This window comes from Cuculus canorus, chromosome 1, assembly GCF_017976375.1.
Source record: "Cuculus canorus isolate bCucCan1 chromosome 1, bCucCan1.pri, whole genome shotgun sequence".
Lineage (NCBI taxonomy): Eukaryota > Metazoa > Chordata > Aves > Cuculiformes > Cuculidae > Cuculus > Cuculus canorus.
This window is the reverse complement of record NC_071401.1, coordinates 53,845,287-53,870,611: the sequence shown is the minus strand read 5'-3', so window position 1 is coordinate 53,870,611 and position 25,325 is coordinate 53,845,287. Positions and strand designations below refer to the sequence as shown.

Sequence of the window (25,325 nt, the reverse complement as noted above, 5' to 3'; positions counted from 1 at the left end):
GGATCATCAGAGCTTTTTTCTGCTCCCCCTCCCTGTCTTCTGGCTCATGAGTCTGATTACCTAGAGAACATCTTACCTTACTGTTAAAGATTGAGGCAAAGAAGGCATTAAGTACCTCAGTCTTATCCTTGTCCTTTGTCACTGTTGTTCCCCCTGCAGCCACTAAAGGATGGAGATTCTCCTTGGCCCTCCTTTTGTTGTTCATATATTTGTAGAAAGATTTTTTAATTATCTTTCACAGAATTAGCCAATATAAGTTCTAGTCGGGCTTTAGCCCTTCTGATTTTCTCTCTGCATGATCGCACTTCATCCTTGTAGTCGTCCCAAGATTCCTGCCCCTTCTTCCAAAGCTCATATGCTTTCCTTTTTTTTCTGAGATCCACACAGATCTTTCTGCTCAGCCAATCTGGTTTTCTTCCCTACTGGCTCATTTTTTGGCACAACTGTTGCCTTGCAGTTTTATGCCCAGGTTTCTTCTAGCCAGTAAATATAACCTCAATCCACATCCTATCAGCCAGTTTCTAACTTTGCTTCACTTAAATCTCAGCAACTTCTTTAATAGTGGCTTCTGACAAGAACTCATTGTACTTGTTTCTAGTCTAAAATCACTCTCCAGGCACTATGGAAAGTTACTCTTATTTGCCCTATGTGGTGAGCGTAAAAGTGGTTTTGGAGTAGGATCAGGTATCCCTAGTTGATGTAAACTACACACTCAGACCCCGCTTGTAGGGTCTTGGGGCCACAAGAGACCCCTTGTGTAAAAAATTCTCATGAAGCAGAATATCCTAGCCCTATCCTAGCCAGTAGGACCACATAACTCTATGGTTAAGATACTTCCAACCAGTTTCTAAGGCATGGACATAAGTATCTATGTGTTTTCATATTTACAGATGGATTGAGCTATATATATACACATATGTAGCTGTGTACACTTATATGTCTAATTATGTACGTATACTATAGATACATGTTTCATCAAAGGGAGATTGCACCTGGGAGGTCTCTGGCCATACATGAAATGCATTAGGAAGGTTCCCCTCATCAGACTTAACAAAATGAATGGCTATGAACACCTTTTTTTTTTTTTTTTTTTTAGGGTAGGAAAATGTCTAAGAAACTCCTCAGTATTTCCCAGACCCTTTTCCCCCTAACTAAACTTCCTAGAGCCAGTCCATGTCTCTCTCTGATACAGGTCCCTTGCAGCTGCTTTAGAAGACTGTTATGGTTCCTGGTTGATTCTCAAACCCCACAAATGTTTTGCTGTCAGATCAATGTTGGCTGTTTCCCGGACTACTTTGAGGGACTCATATTCACCATTGCATTAACCATTACTGAAAGCAAGTTGACTGAGAAGACTGAGTTTTCTTCAGTAAGGAAATTACCAGTTTTCAAGTATGTAAATTCTTTGAGAAAAATGGTTTTAAGCTCTCATGTTTTTGTGAGCGACATAATGCATACATGTGATAGTGACTGTGCAGGCGAGTGAATAGAGCTGATGCATTGTGCTGTCACTGGAGCAGCATGGATGTTACAGATTGTGACTACAGAAAGGTGTGAGAGTGAAATATTTGAGGTCCAGTAATGAAGCCGAGGTCAGTAAAGTTAAATCTAGTTAGCACATTTATTATGTTGCTTGCTAAAAGGATGAAGTCGATTTAATTCTTGGGTGGGAAAAAAACCCAGACTGCACATCTCAGTATTTTATTAGTTTGTGTTGTTTTAATCCTTCTGTCATACACTAGCTTAGTTTGCATGTATGCTGTTTACTGCTATGTAATGTGCTGAATAGTTTTTCCTTGGTATTGCCAGGGAACCACTGAAAAATGCTTCTTTCTTTCCTGTTTGTACTCATTCTTAATGTATCTCATTCTGAATGTCATTCCTTGGATGCCCTAGAAATAGTCTGTTGTGGCGATGGGCACTTTTAAGCGTTTCTGTACCTATATTTCAAGATTTGCCATGCACTTCCATCAGGAATGTCTTCTTATCTGTCATGTCATCCAGGCAGTGTTCTCTGTTTAAGAACTAAATAGCATGTCTTTAAAATACAAATTTGCGTTAATGGGACCTAAGACCAGAACAACAGCAACATAATTAAGTTGATGTTTACTAATAGTGATCCTCCTTGGCTGCTCTAGTCTCTCTGGAAGGTTTCATCGTTATTGCTTTTCTTTCAAGACAGACTCTCCCTCTATTAGTTGAAGCTTATTATCAGACCCTTTTTAGTTTGCTTGTGCATGAAGAAAATGTCTTGAAGTAAAAGCTAGCACTTCCTCCTCTGCCATCCCTGAGCTAGAATGCTCCTGTCTTTTTACTCTTTATGTCAGAAAGGCTCCTTCTTTTTTATTCTTTGCTGAGCACTCTTGGTGATGACTACTTCTAGCACCGAGGAAGAGGTGAAGGGATTACTTTTACTTCTTCCCCAAGGTTCTCAGAGTAATGCTTCAGTGATTGCTTACTTCAAAGAGGTGAACAGAGAAGTGCCCAAATGAGATGTGTGTACTTAATTTCTATGAGAATTATTCCTAAGAAGACTTATAAGGATTTCTCTAGGATCAGCAGACTATAATATTCCCCTCATTTACAGAAAAGTGAATTTTGTGCCTTTTCTTTTGTATTAGAAATATAATGAGTCAACAGATGTTTCAAGCTTTGGGCATAATATGTAATTTTTTTAGGGCACTCAGAATATATAGCTTTAGCTTTTATAGTATCTTTGACAACAAAAAAGTTAAAGCAGGTGCAAAATCTCAGCCTAGAAAAATAAAACAGTAATGTAACACCAAAAAAAGTCTGAAGCACAAAAGATGTAAAGATTTGATGCAGGCATTGTAACAGCAGTTTTCTGTATTTTATTTCTGAATATCAATAAATAGTTTTAGCAATTGGAAACTCTCACCTTCAGCCACTGTTTTGCTCCTTTTTATTGCTTGGGAGAGATTCGGTAAATGAGGTCATAAAAATTAATCCTTTTTTAGTCTAGGAACTCTTCAGAAATAGCAAGTCCACAATCAAAAGAATATGTGAGGGAGTCCCTGGTCATTGATCCTACCAATTTAATTCACATCATAATACGCCATTAGGAAACCCAGTGTGCATCTCCTGCACATTTATTTAGGTTAGGCAGATGTTGGTACAGTTTGGCTTATCACACTAGTTTCTGAAGACTTGCATGCCTGCTGTGAAGGTTACATTTCAACCACTGGGTCTCTAGATGGGAATGACATCAGACAAGCAATATTAAAACAAGACAAAACCAAACAACCTTCCTTTTCCATCAACAAAACCCACAGATTTCTCAGAGAATGGGAGTGATGATCTGATGGTAGTTTTTACAACAATACAATAGATAGAACATACCATAGAGGTACATTTAGATCCCTTTCAAAACCACTAAAGAATACGTGTAATTTCAGTAGTATTTTCTGCTATTGCTTGCTGTGAGTAGACTGCACTCCCTCTTCTAAATGGGAAGAAACTCTGTCCCTTCATATACATGTGCAGTTCCCTAAAAAAAGTGATGGCTCTGTATTAAAGTGGTTTCCTGAAAATGTTTTCAGCTACGGAAAGGCTTAGAAAGAATGGGTGATATACCATGTCTGATTACCTAAAAGCTGTACTTTAAGGATGGAGCTTTCAGAAGCTCTTGTTGAGGACCTTCATAAAACCTGTGGGAACAACCAAAGAGAATTCTGTGCCATTATGAAAATCTGCCTTAAACATTGAGCTCTCCATGTGCTATATGAGAATGTGAATTGGGCTCTCTTGTCACCAAGAAAAGACCTTGAGACCACTATGGATATGCCTTTACTCTGTCATGGGGGCATTTCTGCCTTCTGCCAGCACTGCAGAAATGGGAGTTGCCATAGCATTCAAGTACTGTCTTAAAAACTAGCAGTCGAATCCACATGGATTCAACTAATTTTTTCCTTTATTTAGTTCCGTTTTCTGGCTCTGTCTAACAATAAAACATGTTATTCCTTCATGAGATTGTATTTCTACTGTAGTTCCTTTAATTAAATGACATTAGATAGGTACTGGTATAGGATAAAAATACGGCTAAATTAGACATTCAGGGGCATGCAGACATTCCAAAGAGCCCCGGGCAAAAGTTGAAATTATGGTCTTTTCTAAATTGGGATTTATTATTAGTGTCATCACACAAAGCTCACTGTGCCTACTCAAAATATTGCAAACTGTCTTTCCAGCTTCCTCAGCCTCATCTCCTGGGGAGCCCTGGGCTGTATTTATGAAATACCCTTTTTTCCTGTTTTTTTTTTTTCTTTTCCTGTTTTAAATTTTTTCGGTATCCTTTTTCAAACCTGATGTGCGGTCATTGCTATAGGGATGGCAGAGTATATAGTGGAATGTTTACATGTGGTTGGATTTAATAACAACAGGGAGGACAATATGAGGTCCATTTATAAATCATAACAGATTGAAATGCATTGTATATAATAGCTTGGGAAATATAGCAGATGTATTGCCCAAGTTCAAGAGCAATTGATTAAAGTGCTATCGAGAGAGACATACTTGTAAGAGTGCAGTAACTCTGAGTCAGTGCTTAAATTCTGTTTTCCTGCCTGCTGGAAGACTTGTCCCTCGTTTTCTGTGTGTGTCATAAAAGCTACATGAATGTGTTGCTGTCTCTCCTAGTTTGAAGAAGCTGTGCACCCTGATCAGTGACACTAGGTATTATCAAGATACACAGTGAAAGGAGCAATTGGTAACTGTTGCATAGATTTCATAGAGGTGGCATCACTTTTGATGAGGGTCAGCTCATTCATTGCAGTGCTAGACGGTGCTTCCTGCTTATATTTTAATTTCTTCTCACTTGAAGAAGAGTGATTTTAATTCCCCCTCAGTACTTGAAGTCTTTTATCTCCTGCATTATATATTGGGTTTAAAATACTATATTAATAAGTATTTAAATATTTTATAAAAATACAGGCTTTATAGTTAATATTGTTCCTGCTGTTTCTGCTAGTTGACCTGTATTGCTAGTTCTTTCTAGATCTGAGGACAGTCTAGCTCTTTGAACGGGCTCCACTGAGGTTCAAAAAATGCAGGGGAGATTCCCCGGAAATTAGTAAATCTGTTGCTTAATCACAGGTAAAGCATACTGGCTGTGGGCTGCCTATCAGCACCCATCTCTCACCTATTGTTCCTTTCTATGTAAAGTCAAATTGAGTGTGCAGTGAGTTAACTATGGTATCTTACCATAGTGTATGTAAACATGCTGTCTGCAGATTTCTTTTTTCAGATGCCATTGTCAATGTCACTGCTTTTATATCCTTACCACCCCTGCAAGTATATGTTTCATTACAAGCCTTCTGTACTTTTCATGACTGCTAATTTTGCCTCTTTTATAATGCTGTTCTGCCGTCTGCTTTGGATGGCCTTTTTAAGGAGGTTGGAAATACAGTTGCCTTTGCAGTCACAAGAAGAATTAACCAACCCCCTCCCCACCTAATAAAAATACAGATTTAGCTATTGAATTCCTAGCATAGCCACTGCTAATCTTTAAATGCAAAGATTGGACATTATGTTAGGCATCACAGCGCTTTCTGTCATGCATGAGAATAGTATAGACTGCAAGGGTAAGAACTGAATGTGAGACACCGTAAGTGCTGTCAGACAAACAGGGAGCTGAGGGTTTCAAACCTGCCTCTGGATTGGGCTAGTTCCTTATGTTAACTGCCTGTTCAATAAACGGTTGTCACACAAGGAACAGCAGCATACTTCTCTTTCACCTGGCTTCCCTACCCTTGAAACTACAGAATCATACCCTTTGCTTTTTCTTTCTCATCTGGACTAAGATGAGAAAGTGGGCTCTTTCCCAGCCAGAATAATGTACAACCCACTTGTAAAGACACTTTCTAGGAAAGCTGGATGTTGAGGATAAAGCTTCAGCTCTCCCACCTCAAAGAAGCATCAAATCCATTAGACAAGAGTATATTGGGGAACTGGAAACATCAGATGAATTTTTACTAGTGCTGCCTGATGGAAAAAGAGTGATCCCAAGTACATTATTGAAAGAAGAGTTTTTTTCTTCTTAGGAAAGATTTTTGCCTTGTGTGTCTCTGCTGAGATCCAGAGAAGGATAGCACTTAGGGTATATATGGATATGCTTTGCTAATTGCTGACTACTTCCAGGCTAGCTGCTGCACTGTTCTCTGAGGTTAATTGGATCCTCCATCAGCCTGGGTTGAGTATCCACTTCTGTGATAGTACTGTACAATGTAAGGAGCTGTGCTGCAAATACCTGATTTCTTAATCAAGTCACACAGGCTGGTGCTTTGCATAACCTGCAAGGCAGTGAGAGACAGGGGCTTGAATTGCAGTAGACAGAGAAAGGGGCTCAACCATCAACTCCTGAAAACATCATGAGTATATCCTTGACCCACCGAATTGAGAGTTTGAAATCTTTTTTTTCTATTATACTATTCTGGCTGAAATGTGTAACTGTGGCAAATTTAAGTCTATGGGTGATGACAGGTGTACTCTTAGTTATTTTTTTATGGATTACCCTGAGATAGTCTGTTGTTGATTAACACCTGTGCAAATTACAAATTGAAAATGGGTTAAGCTACGTTCAGGTATTGAAAACCTGGAAAGCTGGCACTTTGTGTTAGATTTTAAAAGTGTTTGTTAACACTGTACTTCAGAGGTACTTGATCTTGGTCTGGTGAGTCATGAGAACATGTAATGAATCCAGTTCTTTGTGGAAGGTAGACAGGAGATTATCAACCTGATTTTTATGTTTGGATTTAGCTAAATGCTGACTTCTCAGTGTTTTCAGACATGGGGAAAATCTGTGTATGTGCTAGAGGAAAGTTTTAGACACCTAGGAACTTTTAAAATAGTAAAAGTAGTTTCTTTAAGTAAACTTTGATGTGAGTTCAGGTCTCCAGGATTATGTTCTTGAGTACAGGCATCTCTGGTTTTGTTTTGCTGAGCTACCTTAAGTGCCTGATTAACTTCTTTATTTCTTTTAGCTTTTTCCACTTGGACAACATGGATTAACCTTACAGTGTGCCTACAAGTGAGTGAGTAAATACCAAGGCTATGCTGCTCACGACTACCTTAGCATCTGGCTGTCTGTGGTCTAGCAGCAAGCTCAACTGGACAGCAGCAGCTCCTTGCATTAACGGGTCCTGCTGGCACCATGCACCTGAGTCCCAGCCTGAGCAGAGGGGGTGCGAGGAAAAAGCCATCTGATATTATGGACAAGAAAAAAAAAAAAAAGAAAAAAGAAAAAAAAAAGTGAAAGCAAAGTTCATCTTACTTTTCTTTTGAGAATTAATAGGTAGAGATCAGTTTTATTTCTGGAACTGCTAGCTGAGAAATACTTTTTAGATTTTGAAATTTTTTTGGCTGAGAGCTTGAAATTTGTGTCTTCTGTCTTGAGAAATCTTGGAACAGAACAGTCTTATTTATAGTAGACACTGGCAGAATATTGGACATATAATGAAGAATTATGCTATTTCTTTGAGTAACAACTTCTCATATCACTTCCCTCAGTCAGTGCATGCATTTCAGCATGGTATTTTTTTCAAGTCCTTTTGAACCAGAAATGCTGAGATAGATAGATAGTTATGATAGACCATCTCAAACTAATCACTAAAGATCTGCAAGAGCGGCTTTGATAGGGGAATCCCTGTTTTTTAACCATTATGTTGCTGTTTAGCTGTGGAATACAGAAAATGAAAAGAAAATTATTTTCAACTTAGCCTCATGTATCTTCCTGAAAAAAAAAATGGATCGTTAAACATGTTATTTGGTTACAAACTCCTGTACATATATTTGTGTAGGCGTGTCTGTGTGTGTTTGTTTGTGGGACTTGTGAACCTCATAAAATCTGAAAGACATTTAAATGTACATTAGTGCCTAACTGTAGAGGCTGTCCTGGTTCTATAGTAGTTGATAATCTACTTATTCCACTTATTTACTCTTTTCTTTTGCTATGCTCTGTGTGATTTTTATTTTTATTTAATCTGTTCCTATTTTTTGTTTTAGTTTTTCCCTCATCGGCCTGGCATCTTGGCTGTCTAGTCAAAGGAGAGACGTGCTAGTAGAATCAGAACCAAAGAGGGACAGTTTCTTATGGATTTATGTCTCTTGGTTAATAATTGAATCATAGAGATCTTCTTTTATCCCTGAATATGCATATATTCTGGTAATACTATGCAGACTGACACACTTGTCAGCAGAAATGAGCTGATGAGACTGTTAACATTCTTCATGTTAATGCTAGGATTCTGGTCTCTCTTCTATCCAAAACCTACTGTTTTTAAAATTTATAGGAGTGTAACTATCTTTTAGATTTCTGTCTTCTCAGTCACATTTGGTGGAAATTGGACTATTTAGTTAAAAATTACAAGGAGACGACAGGCAGACTGTATGATATTATTGTGCATCCCTGTTTCCATAGGAAACTAGGCAAAAAATAGCCTGATAGAAGTCAACTTTATGTTCTGCAAAAACAATGCCCTCCTGGTTTGCATGGGATAGGGCTGTAACATAGTTGAGGATACTCTGAAGCATTTACTTTGAGGAAGACAGTATGCATAAGCACACATCTGGAAATCCAAATACTCATCTTCTATTAGAAAAAAGCTTTTCATCTGAGCAAGTGTAGATAGGAGTCATTCAGCTATGGAAAGCCTTCTCTGCCCAAACCTTCCTATGATATCTCTTATGGATGAAGGCTGGCATCTTGTTCCATGTGTCTGTTATGAGAAAAAATCAATGAAGAAAAAGAGAAGAGGACTACAGAAAGGTAAAATGTTTTTTTCCCTATCTGCTATTGAAGATCCTTTTAAGTCTCTTCTTCTGCCTACACTGCCTCTCTGTTCAGAGCTTCATTCCTCTACAGATGTACAGGGAATATTATGAAACTAATTGGAAGTACATTATGAAAGAAATCAGAGGTACAACTTTCCAGTTGTATATTGCAGCTATAAAAAGCCTTAACTGATATATGACAAAGTGAAAGAAAGAATATTTGGCTAAAGTAAAACAGTGACTAAAACTCAGCATCCTGTACATGACTCAGAAGGCAGGAATAATTAATTGGAAATAAGAATAATCGGAAAATAATCTTATATACAAAACACTTTTGAATCATAGGATTATAGAATGGTTTGGGTTGAAAGGGACATCAAAGATAATATAGTTGCAATGCCCACTTCCATGGACAGGGACATCTTCTGTTAGCCCAGGTTGGTCAAAGCCCCATCCATCCCGCACTTGAACACTTCCAGGGGTGGGACATCCACGACTTCTCTGGGCAGCCTCTTCCAGTGCCTCATGACCCTCCTAGTAAAGAATTTCTTCCTTACAACTAGTGTAAATCTACCTCCTTTCAGTTTAAAACTATTACCTCTTGTCTTATTACTACATGCTCTGGTAAAAGCTCCCTCCCCAGCTTTCTTGTAGGCCCCATTTAGGTACTGGAAGGTTGCTATAAGGTCTCACCAGAGCCATCTCTGCTCCAGGCTGCACAGCCTCAGCTCTCTCAGCCTGTCTTCACAGGAGAGGTGTTCCATCATTCTGATCATCTTCGTAGCCCTCCTCTGGACCCACTCCAAAAGTTCCATGTCTTGCTTGTGCTGAGGGCTCCAGAGCTGGTTGCAGTACTCCAGATGCGGTCTCACCAGAGCAAAGAGGACAAATCACCTTCCTCAGGCTGCTGGTCACACTTCTTTTGATGCAGCCCAGGATACAGTTGGCTTTCTGGGCTGAAACCGTACATTGTCAGCTCATGTTGAGCTTTTCATCTGCCATTACCTCCAAGTCGTTTTCAGTAGGCCTACTCTTGTTCTGTCATCCCCCAGCCTATATTGATACTTGGGGTTGTCCCCAACCCAGGTACAGGATCTTTCACTTGGCCTTGTTGAACTTCATGAGGTTTGCACATGGACCCATTTCTCAAGCTTGTCCAGGTCCTCCTGAATGTCAGGTCTTCTCTCTAGTGCGTTGACTGCACCGCACAGCTTGTTTAATAACATGACTTCACACATCTCAGAAAATACTAAATTGTCGGGAAAAACAATACCATTATTTCAATGATACAAATGAAACTGGAGTAGTAGTCAGAGTCTATTAACCAAGTACAACAAAATCAATCAGTAAAAATAGCTTAACTTGAACAGTGCAAACTTTGTAGAATTTTGGCTGGGCAGACTTGTTGGAAATTTCACTTAGTGCTTCTAATTTGTTCTGTATGCTAAAATATGTAACACATGACAAGGGAAAACATGCCATCTCTGGGCTATTGATGAGTTATAGAACCTTTGGAGTAAGTACTCTTCACTTATGTTTCTCAGAGATTGCATGCATTATACTTGCAGTACATGTAACAGGCAAGTTATACGTATATTGGCTTATTACCTTCACTGTGCAAACTAAAGGCTTAGTCAATAGGAAGTATCTATATGTTTTTAGAAATCCAAATAATGATTGTTTATATAGTAATGCATTTGGAAATGCAAAATTCTGTGAGTGACCTAGTATGTCTAACCGAAGACTCTCATAAATCGAATACAGCCATAGATAATCCATCTTGTTTATATTAGATGCACAGAATGCAGCAATTTGTTGCAGGATTAAGCATCAAGCCTTACAATAGTTGCCTCAGCTCCCTCTGTAGTCAGTGGAGAGAAAAGAGCATCTCCAGGATGTGGTTCATCCCACGTCAAGTGTGTGACAAGCATAAAAGTGGACAAAAAAAGATATGTCATCTATTGAAGATAAGCAGTGTTTAAAAAATTGTTGCTGATATTAAAGCATGTCTTTTACATTCAGAGCAGTACTTCAGAGACACGCTGATTTTTGTTGCAACATTTGCAGCACGTAACATACAGGCAAATTAAGATACCTCTAGGCAATGGCAGAGGAACTGTTAGGTGAGGATTTCTTTTTTCTACAGCATTTTGCAGATGGACCAAGCTATGACAAGATGCAGGTATGATACTTCTTTCCCTCCAGTTTTCTCATAGATACTTAGTTTGGCTTACTGAATTCTAAGAATCCCTTTTTATCTATTGTTATTTAATCAGGCTAGTACTAGCAAATATATTCAATGGCAGTTTTATCATCTAAGGAGCAGACTCCGATTGCAGATTCCCAGAGTAATGTATCCGAGATATGATGTTATGACAAGTGCCATTTTTATTTCATTGATTGAGGACAGTAATGAGGTCAAAATCATACATCTAAAACTGGTTCATTGAAGCCTCTAATGAGCTGTGTGATATGAAAGCTTTTTTCATGTCTTATAGTATAGACACATACTGTGCAGTAGGAAAAATACAGAAAAACAAAATGCCTGAAAATTGTACATAATCTAAAGTCTACAGAAATAGCAAGATCATAGCAATACATTTTGAATTTGTTAACAGTTCTAATAACATATAGGAAATTCATGGTTGATTAAGGAGTTTCAATGTAGTAAATTGAGACTGCAATGCCACATTGGCTTGCAGCCAGAAATTATTTGCCATCGTCACAGGAGGAAGATATGTAAACCGAAACACATATTTATGAAGTTTGTTGCTGCCCACAGGTTGCACTGTGTACAGTCAGGGGCCCATTGTGTGGACACCTGTGGAGATGCGGATCAGGAGAGCAATGTTGATTGTCATCTGATTTAAGATGCAGTTGAGGAGGTAGGAAATACTCTGGAAGGACAGCTGAGAGCAGGAGGCTTCCAGTGCCAAGGGAACAAAGCCATGGGAACTAGCCCTGTGCAACGGTCTTATATGCATGTTTTTGCTTATTGGTATTTTTGCTTATTGGTGTTCTTATAGAATTTTTAATTATTTTTCAAAGTTTACTGTAAAATGGTAGGAACATATTTGTATCCATTAAGAGACAAGTGTGTTCACATACCAAATACATACTTACGTGGCTTCCTAGGTGTATCACTCCTACTTTACAGGATTGCATTCCTTTGGTTTGCAGTTTATAATGCGCCCAGTAAAACCACAGATGTGTGTTACTGTCCTAAGAGCTTATCTTAAAACAACCCATCTTGTGGTACCTTGCTTCAGACTACTGCATCTGTGACATTAATCACAGCTGAAAGAGTTGCAATTCAGCTTTATTCTGTAGGCTAAACTCAGCAAAAAAAAAAAAAAAGAAAAAAAAAAGGCAAGGGTAGAAATTATTTTTTTTTTTCGTTCTGCATTCATTCATGCAGTATAATGGCTCCTAGTCCCAATGTGCTGATGGTTTCATTCACGTCTTCCAAATTCTGTAAAAAACAAGACCAGAAATTAATTTTCTTTAGTTGACAGTAATTTATCTTAAAAATAAGTACTGAACTTAGTAATGAAGTGTTAATAGTTATAATAAGAAGAATGAGTAAGAAAAAGAACCAACTGAGAACCCCCATCCTTGAGATTTCTCCAAGTCAATCCGTCATCAGTGTCATGTTTGCTCATATTTGTCTGTAATTGAAATTATTTCATATGGTGTTAAACGTAGCATTTTATTCTTTATTATCCTCCTCTTACTGTTTCTCTCCGTCTTCTAGGGAGATCACAGTCTCCTTATCCAACATTTTTTGCATCAGGTGGACCTGACATTTTTCTTTCTCAGTAACTCATCGTTCTAATTTTTTTTTTTAAAATATATTTCTTGTAGATATATTTAGCATATGTTGTTTTCCTCTTGAATGCCAGCTGTAGTGTGGAGATCAAATTTTAAAATATTTAAATTAACGAATGTTGATGAGTGAAGGACAACTCTTTCTCTTGTCTATTTTCTTCTGATGATATACTGTAATACAGACTATATTAACTGTTTCAGCACTGTTATTCAAAACAATTGCATTACATTGCCAACCTGAAACCTAATATAAAAGTTTTTTTTACATTTAAAAAGATTCCCTTTAAGACAACACCACATTGACTGCTTTAAATCTTCAAAGATGTCTCTTGAAAGACTATCTTTTATTGTTAAGACAGGCTGCCACTGCTGTTTCTGTTATGCTTGCCTCTCACTGATTTTTCTGGGATCATAAGTAATAAGGCACTGGAAGATTTCTGTCCTCAGGGAGAATACCAACCATTATTACAGGATCATTCTATTTATTTCAGCCTCCTCTAATGTTTTTTTTCTTTCAGCCTAAGTAACCAGCCTGACCTGCCACAGAGGCCAAGCCGCAGTCATCTGCTCTCCTCAGGAGATGCTGGATACTTTGCAAAGGAAAAAGAAGCAGCCAATGCCAATGCAACAGAAAGCTACAAGGCCAGAAAAAGCCTTGCAATTTTGGTGGTGGCTCTCTTTCCCCACTGCCCCTTTCTTTTTTCTTCTTGAAAACTTGTGACTGTCTTTTAAGTTCATTGTCATCTCTATCCTTGGCTCTCCATACCTGGAAAAGGACAGGGAAAATTAAGACCGTTTTAAGCCATCTTTCTTCCAGGCCTAAGAAGAGTCTCAGTATCGGTATGGATGAAGTTGGGTGTGCTGTGTATGGACAAAGATGGATATACTGAAAGAGCGGAGCTACTCAAGAAGTTCCCATGCATCAGCAACCAGTTTTCTTTCCCTCACCTACCTGATGCAAAGCTTTCCGTCCTTACCTTGCATGTTTAGTGTTCCTCATCCTTCAGTTCTCTTCACACTCCTTTTTCCATCTTTATCTCAGATGTTTTTTTCATTAATAAGCTATATCCATGTTGGTCTTACATACCTTTCTTCCTCTCTACATGTCTCTTCAGTTTACCACATCCATGTGAGCTTTCCTGTAGATAAAAGTTTTATTCCAAGCTGAAAGGTGGGCCACAGGACCAACACTTTGTTTTTTTTCTCATAGTGTTTTGCATCACTTCTGTTTTTGAGATGCTGAGCAGCAAGAAGGAATACCCCAGGGGATGTCCTGCTTAACCATGGCAGCCTTGAACCAGGGCACCTTCAGGCAGTGGGGGATTTTTTTGAGCATCTAGTTGCCAAATTCATTTCCACAGAGCATGTAAGGAGAGAAGTCTTCCAGAAGAATTAGTGTTTTTTTCAGTCACTACTGTTTTTCAAGGAATCACAGAAAGCAGCTTTGTTTACGTATTTCAGTTTGCTGCTTCAGACTGTTAAGTGACAGTTATCTGATGAGACTGGAGAAGGAATTTGTAAAGCTTTGGCAAAGCAAATATTTTCCTGCTGTTCCCTGTCTAATTTTAGTCTGGAAGGGAATATCTGAAGAATTTTTGCAAACTTAAAAAAAACCAAGAAACCTCAACCAGATAACAAGTGACAATTTTTTTGTTGTTTAAAAATTATTGGCAAAATTAGAAAATCCTGAAAGTAGGAAATGGCATAGAAAATTCTGAGCAATAAGTGCTGAAACTTCCCATTTCCTGTAAACAGCTTCAAGGTTTTACTTTTAGCAGTATCTCTAGGAATATAAGAAATAATGCAGAAGATGAATGATACTGCTATGATCGTAATGATGATTTTAATCTGATACACATTATAATAGCTTCACAATATAATTAGTAGTTCAGATTAGGATTATTGAAGGTGTAGAGGTTTTGAATTTTACGAGGGTTTATCATGGTAGTTGCTTGCTGTGACAGATATTTTTTATAGCTTTAGCAAGCTTTAACAGGGAGAAGTGAAACAAAAAAGGTTCTTCCTTTATGCAGACTGCTGTTACTTGATAATTCTGTTTATACGCTTAGAATAGTGGTAGAGTAGTAAAGGAAGAAAGAAACTTTTTCTATCTTACATTTTAAAGACATTTCTAAAATTACTGCATACCGTATCCCTCTAATAACACTATGTACAAGGCATAACAGGACTATTACAAAGTGACTGTGAATGAGTAGTCCACCTTCCAGCTCCTTTGAACTTGTTTTTAACATGTGGATGTGCACATAAATTGGCACCAGAAGAATCTTGTTTTCTAAGTATTGCTGGGGAGAGAGAGGGAATGAGCGAGACAGACAGACAGGTGGACAGACAGGTGGTTCCAGCACTGCACGTTTTGTGTTTGATAGTCACATATACTCCAGCATGGATCTGGGATATAATTTTTTAATGTATTCAGCATAATACAGAGTGGATGCTGTTTAATACACATGGAAATGCTTTTTATGTCCTTTCCTCAGACGTTTTCTTGCAGAATTTTAATTTAGTTATTCATAATCCTCTGAGTTATTTAGAAATCCGTGTATTTTCAGCTACTATTGAGCTCTACCAGTTTATCTTCAAATTCTCGTGTTTTTCAAGGGAAGACAAAAACCCCGCATGAAGAGTAACAGCCTCGTCAAAAAATTAGTGCTGTACAATACAATTAATTTTTACATAGAGATGTCTCCATCAAAGTGATAATTCATATGAAAAAGTATAATAAACGGGTAATTCTTTAGTGAGAAGACACCATATTTCTCATGCAAAACCAATTTTACACAAAAAATACAGTCCTTGACAGAGCTTTTGTTCTTCTTTGTTGGTTCTAATTTAGAGAAATATACGGAATGAATATGGGGAGCAAAGAGAATTTCAGTAATTTGCTAAAAACACTGTAATACCGGATTATGCCTCCTGAATAATCATGTCCAGTATCTATCGTAGTCAGAACATCTTGCAGTCTCTTTGTACATACACTCAATGGTGTTTTAAAAGTAACGAGCACATTTTGCATTTTTTGTCTTTACTTACTCCATTCACCTGTTTACTGTTCCATTTTCACTTCATTTCACATGGTTATCTAGCAAAAGTATCCCAGATAGGGTGCATTCTGAAATAGCACAAGCTCTATTCTCTTTCTGTATGTTCTGAGGATAGTACTGTTCTTCCTTTATTTTTTTATTTTTATTTTTTTTTTTTGGCTTCATCATCTTCTTGGCATCTCCTAAACTTCTGGGCTGGATTTCACAATGTCTAATCTGAGTCACCTAAAAGGTGAGCCTCCTTGGTGTCTAGCTTAGGTTAAGCATCTTTCAGATGTCTGCACTGGGTAAATTGAATGTCCTAGCCCGTGACCACTTGTATGCAAAGACTTGTTGCTTCTCCTGGTAACAAAGTGAGTTCCTTGTGCAAAAAGCCAATAAATACATTTATTTATAGTATGCTGTTGAGGAAAAAGCTGTGCAGGAGCCAGAGACTCATTGTCTTTATTCCTGCATCTCCTCCATTTTCACAGAGCCATGTGATACCAGCTATACTGAAATAAAGTGTCAGTCCACTAAAACCATGTTTATTGTCAGATTTTGAATTAGTGCACTTCTGCTTTATTAAAATTGTTTCTTCTGTCTGTATTGTTTCCCTCCAAAATTACTCTTGGGATAAAGTGGTGGATTTAACCTTAAGTGATAGCCTGCAAAGAGCTACATGGGAGAACTGAATACTGATATCTCAACAAAACTGAGATAGCAGATTTCTAACTATGAAAGCTGTGAAGAAATACCACAAGGAAGTTGCATCAGTAAAGTGGAAAGCATAGCTTGAAACCTTCTTGGTATTCTCATTCTGAAAAATCAAATCTATGAAGAAGAATCAACATCTAGAACTCTTCTGTGGTTTTCAGATACTTCAAATTTTTCACCAGCTTTAGTCTTAGTGTTATCTCATGTTGCAGAAACACCGATAAAGTAGAAGCTTAATTTTTCCTAGTGCTTTATATAGAATTATACCCCTCAAATACAGTTTTTTTATCTTAAATAATTGTTAGAATGTTTAAAGTGGAGTTTTAACATTGATAACTGTCAAATAAGTTACTCTCAAACTATTGTTTTTTACTCTTGGGAGAGCTCATTGTTGTCTTTATGAGCCTGGCAGCCTGCTGAAACATTGCCAGATGATTAAGTAACTTCCCAATTAAAATCAGCATTTGATACCTAAATGCTGATACTGCATTGATAACCAACTAGAAAGTGGAATGACTTCACTGTTTTTATACATTAAACGCCTTTCTTTATACCTGACATGGCATTATAAAGGATTACTATTAAAGGGTGAAATATTTTCAAATTTTGGGGAGAGTTTTTATTTAGTATTTAAAATGTTCTTTAGATGTAGCAAGAATTTCCTGTTGAATAATCTCAACCATAAAAATTCTTCCTAATATTTGAAGTGTGAATGGTTCACATACTTTACAATACATACCAACAGGAATAACAGAGGACAAAGTTGAAATCAGTGCCTAGTTTCTTGTTGTGGGATGTATTATGACAAATAAAAACTGAAAGTACTGTAGGAGTTGAATATAGAATATCATTCTTCTGGGTGATATGATATACAGTTTATCTAAAGGTTGTACACATACAAACAACTACATCTTAAACGTCATTAAACCTTGAAGCTTGTGATAAGGTTGCTTTAAAAAATCAGTAGAATTCATATTTTTAGCTGGCTTTCTTGTCAGTATATTTATTATCAGTTTCACCGTTACGAGAGTCACTTTACTTCTTTCATAGCAACCAAAAAAAAAATCATATTTATCTTGTAGTAGCAAGAGATAATTATGTGCTGGTATTTCCCTTTAAACTGGGAAATGCAGTAATTCCTAGATTAAAATCTTCTCTTACCTGTACTATTCTGAATTTCCACAGGTTTGCAATTACTTGAATACAAGCACACAGTGTAAAGAAACTGTGACTATGATTCTTGAATGTTTTATGCTCAGATGATAGCAGGAGATTAAGATACCAAAGCTTCGTGACTATTGCTTATCAAATGAACCATGAGAACTGATCATGACTCTGTAACTATAGTGACCTGCATGTCTGAACTAAAATACACCAGGGGCACTCAACCTTTTTGATTGGGTTGACAATGCTTATTATAGGGCCTCAGTGACTTATGTCAAGAAGCACCCATTAGGTGAACAACATCAGTAGGAACTGGGTCAGAAGAAGGCTGAAGTGCTGGAGGTGTCCTGGTGGCTGTAAGAAATATAAACCAAGCTTTTGCTTAAATCCCTTTGGAGCAGGTAATGTCAATTGTAGCTTTTAAGTTTGATACCTGAGTAAATGAATTTCTTTTGTTCTCCCAGCAGTCTGTAGGTACCAACTTCTCCTGACAGACTATTTTAGGTGATACCTTTTGCTGTTCACTCAAATGGACAGTGGAAAGAGTCATGTGAACCATAGTTTTACTAGCATGATATGACATCTTACTCAAATGTGTTGGCGTGAGTTTTAGCGTGTGCTGTGTGAGGCTGGTGGGGTCTCTGCCTGCTGAGCTTTTCTGCCAGGGTTGATCTTGCGGTTTCCATTTCTTCACTGCTGTTGCTACAGGGTCACCTGGATTAAAGCTAACATGAATGCTCCTGTCCCAATTTTAGGTACAGCTGTGTGCACTGTGTACAAATGCCGTGTTCCCATTCATGGGTCATCAGCTTTCATAGTATTGTGGTAGGGCAAATCATATTAATACGTGGATAGTTGGTATTCATAGGATGTGATCATACACTGCTCTCCAGTTTCTGCATCAGAAATGATTTATTTAACTTTCATGCAAGTTTAGAATTTTTCTGTTGTAATTGACCTTTGCCATGTGCAATTAAAAAGCTATGCCTCTACCTGGGTTTGAGCTATTTTAAATTTATTTTCAAAGTCCTCGTTCCTTTTATTCGTAGAAAAAAGAACCAGTATGCTGTATCTACTAGTGATCTTTTTAATTGTTAATTTTTTAATTTTAGATCATGTCCTTAACATTTCATATTCAATGTTGCTGCTTCATGGAAATGCAAAAGCACTCATAGACCTGATTAATTTTGCTTTTCTTTTTTTTTTTTACTTAATTCATTTGAGCCCTTGGGTGAAGCTAGAACTTCCATAAATATGTGTTGCATGTCTTTTTACAAAGAAGAATATTTAAGTTCTATTTGGACTTCTTTTTAACCATGCAAATAGGAACATTATTTCTTTGCTTAAAAGGCTAAAGTGTTGGTGTTTTGAATCATCTAAAGTGTCTTCCCAGGTGACAGAGAGTATTCCCAGGAGAGAGCTATTTGACAGAGTTTAAAAACTAACAAAGATGAAGATGAATACTGCACTGATTCAAAAATATACAGAAACAAATATATGAAGGAAAGTTCAGGCCACTGATATTGGAGAAAATGCATATAGTAAGTATAATATGGAACTAAGGGACACATGGAGAAATATACAATAGTGGGTGTCATTCAGCATGACTTCTGTTGAAGGAATTTATGTCACTGTCTGTTAAAAGTCTTCTGAAAGAAGTAAAGAAGCATGTGGATCAAGGCTTATCTAATTAATGTAGTCTGACTGGATTTTCAGAAATGTTTCAACAAAATTCCTTATCCTTTAATAAGAAGTTAAGCTTCCATGGAAGGAGAGGGCAACATCTTCCCATAGTTCTATATTTAAGGATAGGAAGGAAAGTGAAATAATGAAATTAAGCATAAAAATAGTCAGTATTTGCAATAGCAGGACAGTGGAATGCCAGAGCTATTTATCCCAGTTTAGGGAGGTGACAAAATACTGAACTATTCAGAGTAGTGTACACAGAAGTGAACTCAAATTTTAGGATGCTGTGTAAGTAGGTGATAAAACTGCCGATGAAGTTCAGTAATGATAAATCCAAAGATGGGCATGCTGGGGAACCTCAGTCTTACCTATTCATATGTAGGTACTCTCTCTAAACCAGCTATTGAAGCTGTGAAAATGCATTTTCAAGCTTGATAATTCTATAAACACTGGAGATGGATGACAAGCTTGATCATAGGTGTGGAGGGATGTCCGGACAAGGAAATTCAACTAGACTAAGGATTCAGTAAGAAAAAAGAAGTGACTAAAGGTGGGTAAGTTAAAAGCATATAAAATCATGGTGGGGTTGAGTAGAAAAAGTTATTCACTTTGAGTTGTATCATGCATCATTAAATTATCAGGTAGCAGGCATAAAATGAGGAAAAGGAAATATTTTTCATTCCTTGCATAATGAATTCATGGATTTGATTTCCATAGGAAATTCTGGAATCCAAAATTACACAGAGGGTCAAAAAGTGACTGAATTCCCAGAAGAAGATTCCTACAAGGAGTGTCAGACCCTAAGATGCAAATCTAGTTTGCAAAGTCCTGAAATCGCACATTGCTGGGAACTGGAAGCACATGTTCTTGAAGTCTTACTATAGGATTGTTCTACATTTAATAGATTTGTAATGATAGCTATATTCATTGTACTGTTTCAGACACAGGATACTTTGGAGGACCTTTGTTCTGGATCATATGAAAATGTGGAGATTGCTTTCGCTGCTCTGGGCAGGTAGACCAGTATATATACGGTAGTGTCATTATGCTAATCTTTGCATCCACAATAACAAAGAGGAAAGCAGGAGTAGAATATAAATGAATTAATTGTCTGAATAAAAAGAAATATTTTGAAGGGTTTTTTTTTTTGTTTCAGTGTTTTTGCAGTTAGTTCTAGTAATATAATTGTCATTACTTGAAATGTAAAATGCACATACGGGTTAGTAAAGATAAGGGTCCGATGAATGTTCCCTTCTGTCTTCACGTACTGGCCAGGCATGGTTTCAGATCTTAGAAAGCTGCAATATAGCAGGTTTTTTTGGTCCAATAGGCAGAAAGGCAATGACTTCCACTGCAGCTGAAGAAAGGATTGATGAAGGAGACTGCAGAGCTGTTCTGCCCTCCTGGTGCCTACATAGGGGTTGCATGGGGACTCATGGCAGAAAGGTTCCTGTTTGTTGAAGCAAATCATGCCAGACCTCAGACCATAAATGTAGTGTTTCTCACAGTTGCGTTAATCCCTGTTTTAGGTCTTCTGTGGTATCTGAGCTGGGATTAATCCTGGCCAACCTGAAGGATAATAATGTTCTTAGATTTCCAGTTCTCATCTGCATTGTTAGCTGTACTTATCTTTATGCAAAAGTATTATTTTTTTCTCATATATCTGTGCCTTCAGAACACTATCAGGAACAAAAAATATCTCTTCCTTTACACTGTACAACATCCTTTGCACTTCAAATTAATCTTCAAATCCATTACAAGATTTGTTAAATCCTTCATTGTAACACTAAACCTTTCATGGTTTCTTTTTTTCCTGATTTATTCTTCTTTATATTTTTCTGTTTTCTTAGGTTGTAGGTTTTGGGATCTAACAATATAGTCAAAAGCTTTAAATTAGAATCCCCTAATCATAGAATTGTACTAAAAAAGACTTCAGTATTTGTAGTAGGTCTTTTTTATACATGGTTCTTAACTTTTTTTTTTTTCTTATAGTAAGAGCAGTTATTTTTTCAAATGAAAGGTGAGTCTTGAATAGTTATGTTTAAATGGATATCTAAGGAAAGTGCTAAATAATGTAAGACTTCTGGCAACACTGTGTAAGCTTAAGCCTCTGATGATATTTCGTGATCTGTTTGAAGTATATTTTACATTTGCACTCTGCAAATTTGCTGTATTTATGTAACAGAATAAAAAATAATGGGTAGGAGTGGAAGGTGAAGGTCTGCAGACAAGACTATTTTCTTAATCAAGGTCTTTTTAATTTGGACATTCAGAAGAAATCACATTATATAAAGATATTCATTCACTTGAACAATGAAAAAGGGAAAGACTGAACTGCCTGTATTATACCATTGGCTCCAGAGCAGGTTTCCTGACTCCTGTAAAGTATTGCTTGTGTTTTTTGTGTTTCGACCCTCAAATGCTGGAATGCTTTGTCTTTTTATACTTTAAGGAAGAATGACATCTATGCTATTAAAGGCATAGTGGAAAATAGTAGGCATTTTGATCTGCTAAAGAAAGAGTTAAAGATCTATTGGCAACCAAGGCCAGGGATTTCTTAAAGACTCTTTTTTCCGTATGTATACTTTTACAGTAATAAATAAATAAATAAATTCTTTTTTGATATCATAAAGGGATGAAGCCAAGATAAGATTTAAAATTTTAAATGGGTTATTTTGTATCATATGATTGTCAATTTAGTTTTCACAAATTACTGTGATTATATAGGCACAGCATACTTGCTAAAAATGTACTCTAATTATGTGCTAGGCTACGGTTGTTTTTTTTTTTTAAAAAAGAAATAGTACTATTTATAGAAATTAAATTACTATATTACTGTAATAGTAAACTTTTTTTCTTTGACATTTGATTTAGTGCAATTACTCACACTGACTAGGTACTTTAAACATGAAATTAAACAGTATTTTTTAATATGTGCAATTTAAGCAAAAAAATGGAATGATTCCAAATCCTCTTCAGTCAACGTATGCAAATATTATTTTTAAAGCATAATTTACAACTCTGAAAAAATATTTTTTTAAAGATTTCAAACCTAATATTATATAGGTGTTACTGCTTTGAATAATGTTATCTGTGAAAGGTTAACAAGTAAAATGCAGGAAATCTAGTGTCAAGACTGATGCCCTATATTTATATTTTTTGTGACATTTTCATTCAATTATATGAAAGTGAACTTTTCTTGGAGGTTTTACTGATTTTCCAGGAATTTAGACCACATTTTTTAAGAAGCAATTACTCTGAAAGCTTTAACCCGTTGCACTGGTCCAACCCTTTCTGACCCTTCTACTTATTTTTACCTCAGAGTCAATTTGACCTGAACAACACAAAACAGATTTTGTAACATGATTAAGAGGAAATGACATTGGGGGAGGGGGAGGATTTTATTACCTGGAGTTGTACCAAGATAAATCACCACAGTTCTGATATTTTTCCTTTTTTTTTTTTTCTCCCATTAGTTTTCACTGTTTCATGATTGTGTCTTGCAGCTTCAAAAAAATAAAAAAAAAAAAACAACAAAAGATCACATCCCTTCAACCCCCAACAAGAACAACAAAACCCCCTCTCTATCTGCTAGTTCAACTTCTTTCATTGTGTAATACAATAACGAAAGCCAGTGATTACGATTAGGGTTAAAGCTCTTATGCTGTTGACAGTGATCTACCAACATTTCTCTTGCTTTGAGGTGAGACTGAGAACAGAACCATTACTTCAAGCAAGTGGATGGAAATTAAAAGCTTCCTTTTCATGCTTTCAGTCACTGTGAAGTCTGTGGAAGGAATTTAACCTCTAAAACTGTATTGGTTCTATAAAAATAAATTAAACACCAATTCTCTTGATTTGCTTAAAGTTGTTGCAGGTTTTCCTTTTCTCTCCAACTGCAAAGACACTCCCTTGTTGAAATGGACATTGGAATTTGTGCACTGGATTTCAAGCTGTCACACTTGGCAAAATGATGCACCAAAATGCATGGCCAAGATGATGTCTTGATGGCTGGTTAGATAGGGCTGGGATTCTGATTCCTTCCACATATAGAAGATGGTGAAGCCCACTAGAGGGCTCACAAAGTATTTGAAGGCACTGTGTTCCTATACTGCACATTCTTCCCTGCAGGATCTGACCAATAGTGGGCCTGGAAAGCACCTGCTAGCATCTGGCATATGTGTAGTGAGTAGAGATCTCAGTTTGTTTTAAGGTCTGCTGCCGTCTACAAATTCCCTATATTTTATTGGGTGCACCAAGCCTCTGTAGTACCCTTGTACAGATGGCACTTCCTAAGAACCAGATTCTGCTCATACTTGTGCACAGGAGCATTTTCATTTGCCAGGAGCAGTTCAATTTTCTACTCTACCTCCCAGCACATAATTGAAACGTTATTAAAGATTGGATTCGGTTTCAGAATAAACACCTCACACAAGTACATACTCTAACTAGGGGTGAACTAGGGGTCTAGGCTCCCCATATAGTCAGTGTAATTTTAGGGAGGCCCGTCAACATGACCAGGAGCACTATTCAGCCTACATTAAAGTTAACACACTGAATATCATTCAGTTGGCTGTAATGGTCCCGTTTGAGATGCCCAGCTGGTTTACAGATGCTACTGCAGAAGGTTACATGCAGCATATCTGCTGGTTCCATTGGAGTGGTTTGAATGTGCTGTAAAGCCTCAGATGGCACAAAGCTCTTCTGTGCAGGCAGCTTAATTAGTCACCTTTGTTCAGCTGAGTAACTCTCAGCCTAGGGTAGGTTACAAATTTCTAGGCCATTATGATCAGCAGAATATCTGTCTCAGTGTGCATAGAGTTTTTAACTAAAGCCAAAGCAATTTCTAATAATTGATTTTTGCCCTCCTGTTGCTTTCCACAGAGAATAATGATATACATTCCTTAATTTATAAGTATGATTGTTATAATTCATTCTTTGTGTATTATCAAGACAAAAATTATTGCTGGTAGGGTGAGAGGACTGGAACTCCTTATCCTGCCTATGCTGCACTGTTTTCCCCATAGGACCAGGATGAAGAGTAACAGTTCTTTGGAGAAGACTTCCTGTTAAATTTACAATGGCTATCCATAATATAAGTGCAGTGTGCTCATCAGGACTGACAATATCCTAGCACCCTTGTATTGTGTATCAGCACAGTTGGGTCTCTTGACAAAGAAAGAGCTTCTTTTATGACTGGGAAATCTCTGTATGTCCTTTGAATATCAATTCAGTAAAACCAGTAGTACCAGAGTAAGTCAAGGTCATCAGTAATCCTCTGCTTCTGTCTGAAAAATTAAATATGAGAGGTTGAAAAGGCTATAAATGTTGAAAAACACCAAAACAGCTCCCAATATAGAGAAGTCCTACAATACAAATATCAAAGTGAGACAAAATGAGCCGCCATAATTTTTTTTCGGACTCGTACCAATGATAGTATTTTAATTTTTAAACCATTTTTTTACAAGTGGCTGCTGTGCACTCCCATCTTGAGGGAAAAAAGGCTTTCCAAGCCCTGAAAAAGTGTTTGGAAGCACATAGCTCAAACTAGAATGACGTGAAGGCAACCCTCTGTCCTTTATTATGCAGCAGGTAAGATTAGAGGATCACAAAGATCTTTATGGCCTTATAACCTACGAATAACATATTAATTTTTAACTGTGTGCTTTGGTCCAGTTCTTTGCAAGAATGCATATAAGCTTGTCTTTGGAAAAGGTGGAGCTGATGCAAGGGGTTAAAGTCAGGGAAGTGCTTTGCAGGCTGGAGCTTGAATCCTGGTGACTGAAATTCTTTCTGCCTTTCAGAATGTTTTTTGACTTCTCTTTTTTTGACGTGGTGGGCTTCATGCCTTCCACTTTATTTAAAAAAACAACCCCGTGCTTTAGGGTTTAAATTAGATCTATGAAAAAATACAACAGAACTAAATAACATATCGTATGTTTGCAATAACCTATTGAAATTTTAAAAAGTACTAAAAGTGAAGATATTAGATTCTTAATTAAACATCAACGGTAACATTAAACTTAAATATGTTGACCCATGAAGAATATGTCTTTGGCAGCAGTAATATGAATTAGCTGGCTTATAAAATGCAACTAGTTC

The 25,325-nt window shown here is 37.1% G+C and overlaps 1 protein-coding gene across 3 annotated transcripts in view; it reads left to right on the top strand.

Moving 5' to 3' along the window:
- GPC6 (glypican 6) overlaps positions 1-25,325 on the top strand; it is a 757,324-nt gene that overhangs the window by 28,695 nt on the left and 703,304 nt on the right. The window lies entirely within an intron of this gene.